Raw genomic sequence first — 11,643 nt, 5'->3', positions numbered from 1 at the left:
GAACATATTAATGACGTAATTTGATTTGGATAGGAGCGCTTTTCTTCCGTTTAACCTAATTTCATAGAAAAAGCTTTATTTAGAACCCCAACCTTTAATCAAAAAACAATTTTAACGTTTTAAAATTTGTTTTCTTTGAAAGGTTTGCAATTTCTTCTATTTTGCTTGTTTGAGGAAAGTAATGATGTCATTTGGTATTGGATCTGATCGCCATACTTTTATTAAAACATTTTAAATAGTTTTGTTCTTAATTAACTGTTAATCAGAAAAAAAATCGCAGCGCTGCCTAATTAAGTTTAAAGCAGTTTGAATAACATTTTTCGTTGTGTTTAAACGTCATATTGCTTCTATTTGAAATTGCAGCATTGTTTTTTGTATCTTGGAGGGTATTTTATTTGTATATGTAGTTAAATTGCACCCATTTTACGTTTTAGGTTTGTTTGTTGTCTTCATGCCTTGTTTGAGAGTGCTTTGTTATTAATAAACAATTCTGTGCATCGTCAGTGATTCCCAATATTTTTAGTAACAAGAACTTAAAACAAATTATCAAAATAAGAAAATAATGGCTAAAATAGCGAATAATTTTTAATAAAATTTGCACGAACCACTAACGTTTGACATAGATAAATAGAATCAGGAATTTTGAAAGTATAGAGGTTTTCCATTTTGAATGAAAAATCCAATTATTATATAGCAAAGTCTAGACTCTAGACAGTTTTGCCAAGATGCTGCAGGAACAACCTATTAGCAAATGAAAATGTCACAAATCCGTTTGATTAACAGCTGCGATAGTGTTTATCGTCAATGGGTAAACACTTTGTTAAAGTAAAACTAACCCTTTACGTTTGAATAAATTACATTCGTGCCGTCAGTAATTCTATCAGCTTGTAAAAACATATTAGATTTGATAAACAGTTAAGTAATAAAACCTAAAAGTTATGATTGCATTCGAAAAACGGAAAAACATTATTTTGTTTATTTATTCACTAAAAGAAATGAACGGCAAGAATGGAGGTAAAAGAAAACAACAAATTGCAAGAAAAGCCAATAAAGAACATACTACAATCGTTACTAACGAATAACGATGTTTTCACGTACCGTCATTTACGTAGGGAAAAATGACAATAAAAATAAAATGAATTAACGAAATAAGAACAAAAATAGGAACATAATTATCAGGCGGCAGTGGATTATGATAACACATGAGGAACATTAGAAAACTAAAAAAAATAAAACGTTATTTTTTATCGGTAATGACCAAAAGCGAAAACAAAAAATCAAACGTCCATGATAGGAAAACAAATAAGAATTTTTTCTTGGGTTTTAGGCGTTTAAGTCAGAAATCTACAGTTTTGGGTAGAATTTTAGGTTTATGTCAGTTAGAAGTCCAATGTTTTTACAGAATGTTTTCGCTACTCTCGTTACTCACAGCAAGGAAAAACGAATCAAATCAAAAACAAAAAGCGAGGATTAACCACAATTAGCTATAGTGCAAATTTTCCATTGTCAGATTTTGTTTTCCTATAAGATCTAACAAAGCAGCGAAAAGTCCAATTGCCTGCAACCCGCATTGAAAGCATATTTCGTACACGACTTTAAACGAATAGGACAAAAATTAAACCGATTTATCAAACAAAAAATATTGGTGGAGTTGTGGTTATTTTCGGGAAGCTAAAAGTAACAGAAATCACCCCCTGACAAATTTGATAAAAATGACAATCGAGTAAGAGATGATTTTAACGAATTTGACAAACAGCAAATGTCCCATTAGCATTTCCATGATCGAGTTTATTAAAACAGACAGTTCACAGACAAATTTAGACAGAAACGGGTCATTTTAACCGAATAAAAATCAGAAAAAGTTTGTTGACAGTATTACGATATTTTTCCTCGCCAAAGTTAATTTAAAAAGCAATTTTCAAACAAATATCGGAATAAAATAGTAAGAAATTTAAGTAACCAACGAAAATTCAACGAATCGCAGCTCAAAGAATATTTAGGCCAAAAAGTGAAAAAAAAAAGAATTTTAATGAATTTCGCAAACAACACATGTTCGGGTAACAGTTATTCCAGATTTTTTTCTTACCAACGTGAAAGAACGCTGTTGTAACATTACTTTATATAGTAAACAAATTCACAAACACCGAAATCAAACGAATCCAACACATCTGTCCGGTTAGGAGTTATCCGGAATTTTCTTACGGCAGTTACACAACAAACTGTACAAAATAATCAATGAAAAAACACCTAGTTTTGGCAAAAACGCCAAAAAATCAAGTATTCTCATTCGCTTTCGTAGCCGCCCAAGTAGAAGCCCGGCCTATGGTATGGAACCCGTAAACCACTAAGATTGTAAAAGTTGGCTAACGGACTAGAAGGAATGTGAAGCAACGGGACAGGGCTTTTCGCGATTGGAGGGCTTTTGGGGGCAAAAATGGGGTCATCGGTCATGGTGACCGGAATGGCCGAGATCCTGCCTTCGGAAACGGCCCGCGACACGTTTTGGGCGTCTTTTAGGGGTTTAAGTCCAAGGAAACATTCTTGAACCGACTGGGATTCGCCAGAGGTGTTTTGAATGCTTGTCGGAATGTTTGGAAGCTCTTTTTCAGTCGACGCAATTTCTGGAATTTGATTTCTTTTGATATTTGATGTATCCTGATTTGGTTTGGCGGTGTCTGATTTTTGTGAAACTGATTTTTTTGCATCTGATTTATCTTGATTTACTTGGGCTGGAGTTTGCAAAGAACCGCTGGGAAGGTTTTCTGGTAATGGCGGAATATTAGAGTAGCAACTTGGCATTGAGTGAGGTTCTGAGCGAACTCTGCGCGAACTTTCTGGCAAGTAACTACAGCTGGATTGCTTTACAGGGTGGGGATTGGTCAGAACAAGGTCATCGGTGCCGTGAGAAACCTCCGAGACCTTAGATCTCAAATCGCGCAAAGCTTGGCTCCTTTGAAGTCCTTTCGCTCGTGAATCGTACACTTGTGACGCACTGTGGATGGGCATCTCTGGAACTGAACCAGGCGGCGCCAAGATGCCCGGAGTAGCCATGGGCTGCTGAGAAACCGGGCCGGTGGAACAATGCGGGCGAGACGGCGCCAGGATGTCCGGAACGGTCGTGGTTCGCTGAGGAATCGTGACGTGTGTGCTGTTTGAACGAGAACCGCCGCGATTGGTGTTTACGGTTTCCATTGAGGGAGTTTCCCGGTGTTGTTGGTACCGCGCGGCCGGGTCGCCCTCCTGTGTCCCAACAGCGTCGGCTGGCGCGTTGCCAGGCTCTGGTGCCCCCCTGGCCTCAGAAGGGGTTCGGTTTCGCTTCTGTTTTGGCCCTCCTCTATATTGTTGCATCTGCGTCTACATTAATAGTAGCATCTGTCGAATGAGAAGGAAAGTTAGTTTTGTAAGTTATAAGTTCAGATTAAGATTTCAAAATCAGAGTTTGACACCTTTAAGCCAGGTTTGGGCGCTTAGAATGCTCCGAAAAAAAAAACTTAAAAATAACCTTAAGTTATTTAGTAAGAAAATTGTAAAGTTGAAACCAACAGGGGTAATACTAATTTACGGAATGATGAATGGTCGGAATGGTAGGAACGCTCACTAATTTAAGTGTTACCCCGTTAAAACAACTATTAAACCAACGCACAATATTTGAGTTAGGGTGGGGCTTAGCGTTTGGGTGAAGGTGGATCAAGTGTTATTATATTTAACAATAATACTGTGAGCGTTTTGACCATTCCGACCATTCATTATTCCGTAAATTAGTGTTATCCACCAACATTAATTTTATGTTTGTAGAGCTTATGCCTGGTAGCAATAGCTTATATATTAATTTTATGGTTCGTTTAAAGTCGATATCTACTACTTTGGAAAACCAGGCAGTAGTAACGTATTAAGCAGTACTTTCTACCCTCGCTCCTTACGTTGTAGGTACCGTAGTACTTTCTACCCTCGCTCCTGACTTATTAGGCCATACTTTATACCCCCGTTCCTTACGTTTTAGGTAGTACTTTCTACCCCCGCTCCTGACGTATTAGGCATTGCTTTTTACCCTTGCTCCTTCGTTTTAGGCAGTACTTTCTGCTCCCGACATTGCCTTCGGATTGGTTGCCCCTGTTTGGGGTGGGGGCGGGTTATGGGTGAAACGCTGTACCACTTCTTTTTAATTGTAATGAGACCCATCTATAGTATAAAAAATCCTAGGTCCGCCCCCCCCCAATTAATAGTTATTGCAATATATTGCTTCAAATCCACACATTTTAGCAACAAAATTGTCATTTACCATTTATTATGACCCGCCGAGACCTTTTAAAGGTGGCTTTGGCTGGCGACCAGGAAAAGGGTTACTGACCCCTGGTATAACATAAGATCTAGCCTAGAAGTATTTCTGATACGATTTGCAATAATTGCTTATGCGGGATTGAACTAGCTTTAATAGAAAAATCATCTCTTATTATACAGCGATCAAAATTGACACGCCATATAAATAACTTGAAAAAAAGTAGAGAGAGGTTCGTTCGTTAATGTTTTTATTGCTGGAGTCCAATATAGCAAAAGATTTGCCTTTTTTGTCATATAAAAAAAAAAAATAATTTAGTATCGGATGGACAGCCGTAGATTTCCCAAAATACCGGTATCGAATATGTTATAACAACAGCGGATTTTATTGCTGCGTTAAAATAGCATACTTACGTCACGACAGACCACACAATGAGTAGGAAAACCAAAAGTGCACAGACAAATGTCTGGACGATCAAAAGCCACGGTGGAGAATGAAATCTGGTCGCCTCGCCTGTACTTTCATCTGAACCGTCTAGTGCTGAAAAAAAAAACAGTTCACTTTCCAATCAAGGTTGTTCAATGTAAGCTACAAACACATACACGTGTAGCCTACAAAATTTAGATCTTATATATAGTTTTTCTTTGATCTACGATAACGGTTTACGTATTATAGTACACCGTCCATCAGCCTTTAATAACTACTCAAGCATAGGCTATGTTAAAAAGTATTAATATTAGCACAGCTGCACAGGAATATTGACCTTTGCATTCTAATAAGAATAAAATTCCATTTAAACGCTAAGAAGTCTTATCAATGCACAGGCTTGAAAACAATCTACATGCTAACCTCTGGCAAGTTTCTGTAACGAATAAAGCCAGGCTCGTAAATCTACGCGGCATGTAGCAGCTATAACTAATTTATTAGCTTTGCCTAGTGCAGCGGTTCCTAAACTTTTCTAAAAAATTGCCTGGTGGACCCTTTGCAATTATTTTGTTATTTCGCGGCCCTATAAAAATTCAAGGGTCAGTTGACCCATGTTTCTTGTAGTACACAGTGGAGTCACAATTCTTTCTAAATTAAAAAACTTTCTAACGGACTCCAGCCAAAGATCGAGATAAGAACAACACCAACGTCAGAATAAAACACAATTCGGAATAAGGCTAAAATAGGACCTAAGAAGTCATTCTGTCGGAATAAGGCCGTTTTTTTTTGAGCGCGACCCGAATCTGAGTTTTATGAGCATCTCACGACCCTAACCTCAAACATCAAAAAATGAACTTTTTCTGATATGCATAAAATAGAAAAAGACACAGACAACCAGATGTAGTACACAGTTCTATGAAACAATGATAGATTACAAACAAATGATTTATTTTATTGTGATTGGTAAAAGTAATTTTTTTTCCTTTATAATATCAGCGTGGCTTGTTTGGTGATTTAAAGCTTACACCAGTCACAGAAGCTACTGTAGTTGGCTATGGCTATATTGTAACTGGCTGCCATCAAAACGTTCATAAAACCACTTTTGATGCAATAATCCAGGTTACATATTTGAAGCAACGTGAAAAGCTTATGCTGCAATAATGCAGTTATGATTGAATTAAAAATATTTGTTAAATGAAATGAAAAAAGTTCGTTTGCGTGGGATTGAATCACCATAGAGCGACCCATTTTTTGACCCTACGCGACCCAAGGGTCGCGACCCATACTTTGAGAACCACTGCCCTAGTCTGACCGGCGGCGTCAGGGCGCCGCTGTTTTGGCACCGGATTTTTGGTCCTGTTCAGGTTTATTGATGGAATTAGAAAATTGCTTAGTGTTGAAATTATTAGGGGAGTTAATTGTGTAGTTAGGGGCGGGGTTTGGGGTTAGTTAAAGTGTTATTTAGGCCTGATTTGACCTTTTAGGTCTTATTCCGACGGATTTATGACTTATTCCGATTTAGACGGTACGAATACCGTTAGATATTAGTCCTATTTTGGCCTTATTCCGAATTGTGTTTCATTCTGTGGTTGGTGTTGTCCTTATCTCGGTCTTATGGCTGGAGTCCTCTGAAACTGCTTTACGGACCACAGAGCGCACATGCAATTCATAAATTAGATTAGAATTAGTAGAATTTTGCTGTAATTCATTGAATTAGAAAACCAGAATTATCTAGTTGTTCAAGTCTGGCCATTTCCCGAAGCAATGTTTGCCTCTTTTATTTGCAGACTTGGACAACTAGATGTAGCCTATTTTAGCTTTTCAAAAATTAGATTAGAATTAAAATTAGAGCTTTTAAGTTTTTCTAAATTAGATCATTTTGAGTTTTCTCAAATTAGATTAGAATTAGAATTACCGGATTCCTTATGCCTTTTTATGCTTTTTAGACTGTAAAAATTACATACAAGTCATTCCAACCAAAAAATTATAATTGAAATTCTGTGTTTGAACTTAGACACTGAAAATGCCGTTGGACTAAGTAGAATTTTTCGTAAAATCCGAATTAGAATTAGAGCACTCAAGCAATTTATAAATTAGATTAGAATTAGCCGCATTTTGCTCTAATTCAATGAGTTAGAAAGCTAGAATTATCTAGTTGTCCAAGTCTGTTTAGTTGTGTAGTTGTGCACAAAGATTGACAATTTTAAGCAACATAATTCACCTGCATGACTAAACACTTGTTTCAGCTAATAAACTAAAAACGCTGTTGGGACAAAATTAAGTTGCATATTTTAAAAACAACGAAATTAAACGAGAAACTAGAACACACAAGCAATTCACAAACTAGGTTAAGTTGCAATTAGCATAAAACGCTCAATTCGTTAAACTTTAAGCAACTAGAACTTTTTGATCGTCCAAATCTGCTTTGAATTAATAATGTAAAAATCCACAGTTTAGCAAATAGGTGGTTTAATCTTAACGTTTACTGTTACTAAATAAAGTAAATAACTGGATTACCTTTGTCAGCATTTGATTTGCAAGCGATTGCCATCAACAGCAAAATCACAATTTGTTTAAATCCCATTCTTCTCTGTTAAACTTACAAATATTGGTTTCCTCTTTCAAAACCACGTTTCTAGTTTTCACAATGAATGAAATTATATTGGTTGTTATTGCTAAGCGTCATTTCAGCCCTTTGTTTGTAATAATCACCGTTTGTCAGTAGTTTTGCGACAAAATTCCGTAAAGATAGCACTTTATGGATTTTAATGAGAAGTATTTGCCCGGAGTAAATTGCACTCGCATTGGCTAGCGGGAGAAGGCAAAATCCCAACTAACGTGGAGTATCGGACAGAGGTAAAAACATAACTTCAAACAAGTAAATTAATTTATTAAAAGGGACGCGTATTTAAGGCAGTTTTGTTTACAAGTTTATTTTGCGTGGTATATTGGTTCGCCTAATGAGAATTATCCATTCACCTCTTTATTTTCGAATTTACACGTTTATTTTGTAATTGTGTTAATTACTTTGCAACCCTGTTTTATTCCTAAAGTGGTCATTCCATTTTATTACTTTTTTGGAAACTAGGGATGTTCAAAGTAGAATCCTAAGATATTCTAGAATATTAGGTTTCGAATCTGGAATAACGAATCCAGAATAGCGAATCCTAGTATATTTATATTAAATTATTTAACCTCGATTTTGTTTGGGAAACGGATTAATGTTAATCTACCCTACAGGGCCCACAATCACAGCAATAAATCGCCCAAACAATTTACTAACATGTGTACCGGTACATTATAATAAAAAAAAATCTCCCATATGTTTAACATTCTTAACAACTGCATTTGAAGCAGTTGTGTAAACTGTAATATGTCAACTGTCCAAGTTGTTGCCAAAACTTAAATATATGCGAACAGTGAGTACTACAAAGATCCAAAGTTACTATTGACATAACAAATACTTGACAATTACGCTGTGCATAACCTCGCTGAATATTGGCTTAAAGTTGACCTTAAGTATACCTATAGCTAGGCTTGCCATACGTCCCGGTTTAGCCGGGACAGTCCGGATTTTAAGGCCTTGTCCCGGTGTCCCGCCCGGTTAACAAATTTGTCCCGGATTTTTCCTTTGAGATTTAAACAAAAAAAAAAAAATGTAAAAACTCTTGAGTTAGCGATTTAACAATTCTTGCTTAAAACTAAGTAATACTTTTTACTATTCATTTTTGGTTGGTAAGGCTGTCAAGCAAATTTTTTTTAATATAAATTAATTATTTTCCAGCGGGTTTTAAGAAATATTTTTCTGGAGGTGAGGTTGCTGGGGCTAGTTCCTTTCTTGTTTGTGATGAGTAAAAAAATGTAAGTGGATACTGTCCGGCGAGTGCTGGGAGATATCTTTTTGAGGAAGGAAAGCTATCGCCGTCCCAAACCGGTCACCGTTAAGCAATTTTAATTTCCAAGGATTTTTTTCACGTATGACGCAGTTTGGTGCCGGTATTATTTGCTTGAATATTACGCAAGTCTAAACAATTGCTGTTACAACTTGAAGTTTAACGTTTGTTAGTAATTCTGGACCGATAAATGTCGCGGGTTTTCAGTATTACAAATCAAATTGAAGTCATAACATACTGATTGACTTTATACAAATAAGTTTTAATGTTCCCAACTTAAGACTTAAACTTTTTGATGTCTGTTACCGCGCAAAATTTAAGCAGAGTTCGCAAAACATCGCATTTAACGCGGCGGATTTAATCGTAACCAATCTTCAGTTTCAAAGGAGATTTTACTTTCGTTGGACGCAGTATGTTACCAGGATTACGTATTTGCTGAATATCACGCAATGCGAACAATGGCTGCTATAAAACCTTTAGGTTTTACGTTAGTGAGTGGTTCCCTATCGATATATGTCACTGGTTTTCGTTACGTAAAATATGTTTGACGTGCTTAGCCGTTGGGTATTTAGTCCTTTTTTTTCAAATAAGTACATATTATTTGCAATTTTGTTTCAACAAAATGTAAAATTTTAGTTTGCGAAGACGAACAATTACATGTTTCAAAGTCACAAATAAATGCGATAATTTAAAACACGCCATCCGATTTAATGCTGCTTCCACACAGGCTAATTAAACGGCCTAATATTGTTGCTGCTTTCACGAGGGCCGCATCCTACTTTAATTGTAGAAAGTATTTACCCGACTCATTTTATTCACAATACAGAACATTACTTTCGGTTACAATTTAAATTACTTAGACAAACCACGATTAAAAATAGGGCCCTGAAAAATACCCCCTGACAAAATATAAAACAACCGCAACCCCGTTAACTTAATTATTTGCATTAAATTGGTTTGTATTAGGTCTACATTAAGTTTATTTGCTGTTTTCAATATGCGTCCCGGATTTACGTTTCTAAAAATGGCAAGCCTACCTATAGCGCATTTTGTCGACGGCCAGCACGTTTTACTATGTAGGCTAATGGTACTTTTGCCACTTAACGCATTTAGGGAAATTGCGAACCCGCACCTGACATTACACGTTAGTCGCTCGCCCAATAACGCTTGATAGTCGTCTGAAAAAACGCTGACACTGCACTACCAGGTTACATTTAAAGCAAACCAATAAATTGTTCGCCGCAGCGACAGGCCAACTTACCGAAGTAATTGGTCGCCCGAAAAAACGCTGACACTGCACTACCAGGTTACATTTAAAGCAAGCATTATAAATTGGTCGCCGCAGCGACAGGCCAACTTACCACACGCGTTTGTACAATTAGGCGCAACAATCGGCGGCAAATCATTAAATTATATCGGTTCCAATAACCCGAAATAAACGGCAGAATTGGATTCGATATTCTACTTAGAACATCCCTACTGAAAACCTTGAAGTGCTATTGTATTCGCCAAGTTCCAGTTAATTCAACATGGTGGACTATTTGTGGTAGATACACAAATATAGAACATCTGATGTTGAAAATGAATAAACCTTATGAGAACCGACGATGCCAGTGTATATAGGCGAAACATACATTCCTTAAGTCAGGGTGGTCCAAGGTTGACTGCAACCAGGGCCACAATATTTATTGCATATTCTTTGCGGGCCACATAAAGTAGGCTACATACGTGTTTAAAGAAGACGTCACAAAGTAACATCCAAAGACATAAGCTTCAGAAACTTGCTTCTTTCGTCGAACTTGTGCGCAAAGGAAATGGAATGTTATGAGACTTGGGAAAATGGTCTGCGCGAAGCGCCAAAAATTTGCGTATTTGACAAAAAATTTAATTGAGAAGACTGCATTTTATAAGCGTAGAATATTGATGGAAACCGTGTGCGTATCTTACTAAAATTTTAAGAGAGATCTTGCATACTACACAATCGCTCAATTACAAAGGCGTTGTCGTTTCGCGCAAAAAGGTTTTATTAACCAGATCAATTTGCATCTTGGAAGACGCCCTAACGTCACAGTGAAAACCTGTAAAACATTACTTTCTAGCAGCGCGATATATATTTTATCATACATTTACTTTATAACTTATAAGTAAAAAATATAACTTATAAGTTCGTAAAACAACGCAAATAAAACTTATAAGTTCGCAAAACAACGCAAATCTAACTTATAAGTTCGCAAAACAGCATTTTAGAGTTCCATATAGGACGCACTGCGGCTTTTCTCAAACCGGTCTAGTACATACCGAAATTAGGCGTTCTTGCACTCCCTGGATCCAAATTTGGTGAGCGATGGGGAACTGTTTTTTTCATGGTATAACCGGGAAAATGTGATCATAATCAAACAATTGCAGTATGCTTACTGTTCGTTGGTCAGTTAGATAACTTTGAATAAACCCTCAAAGGTACGCACTGCAAAAATTCGACAGTGCTTCGCGGGCCACGAACAATGATGTCGCGAGCACATGTGGCCTGGGTTCGGACCACCCTGTTTTAAGTTTTAAAGGTTATTTAGTTTTGTATTGAAAACACTTCACACTTTATATTACGGTATTTCAGATTCTTTTTTTGACCTGGCCCTGCTTGACATTTTTCATTCTCATGCGGCCCTCTGTAAAATATAATTGCCCACCCCTGCTATATACAGTTAAGTCCGTTAAAAAATGACTTTGATAATAATCAATCTAAATAATGGAAGCTGTAAGCTATAATTGTATTCGGAAGACGAAAAAATATTAGTTTGTTGTTTTATTCACAAAAACGAACGAACAGCAGGAATAGAGGTAAAAAGAAATTGCAAGCAAAGCTAACAAACAACAAGCTACAATAGTAAACAACACACCATGTATTTTACAATGGAAAAAAAAAAGAAAATGAATTAACGAAATAAGAACAAAAAATACGAACAGAAATAGGAACATAATTATCAGGCGGAATCAGATCATGATAACACTTTTAAAAGTTTAAAACAAGCGCTTTGACCAAATGAGAAAAAG

The sequence above is a fragment of the Ascidiella aspersa genome, chromosome 5 (assembly GCF_963924565.1).
Source record: "Ascidiella aspersa chromosome 5, kaAscAspe10.2, whole genome shotgun sequence".
In the NCBI taxonomy this organism is placed as follows: Eukaryota; Metazoa; Chordata; class Ascidiacea; order Phlebobranchia; family Ascidiidae; genus Ascidiella; species Ascidiella aspersa.
The sequence above is the reverse complement of the archived record's forward strand: the minus strand, read 5'-3'. Positions refer to the sequence as shown.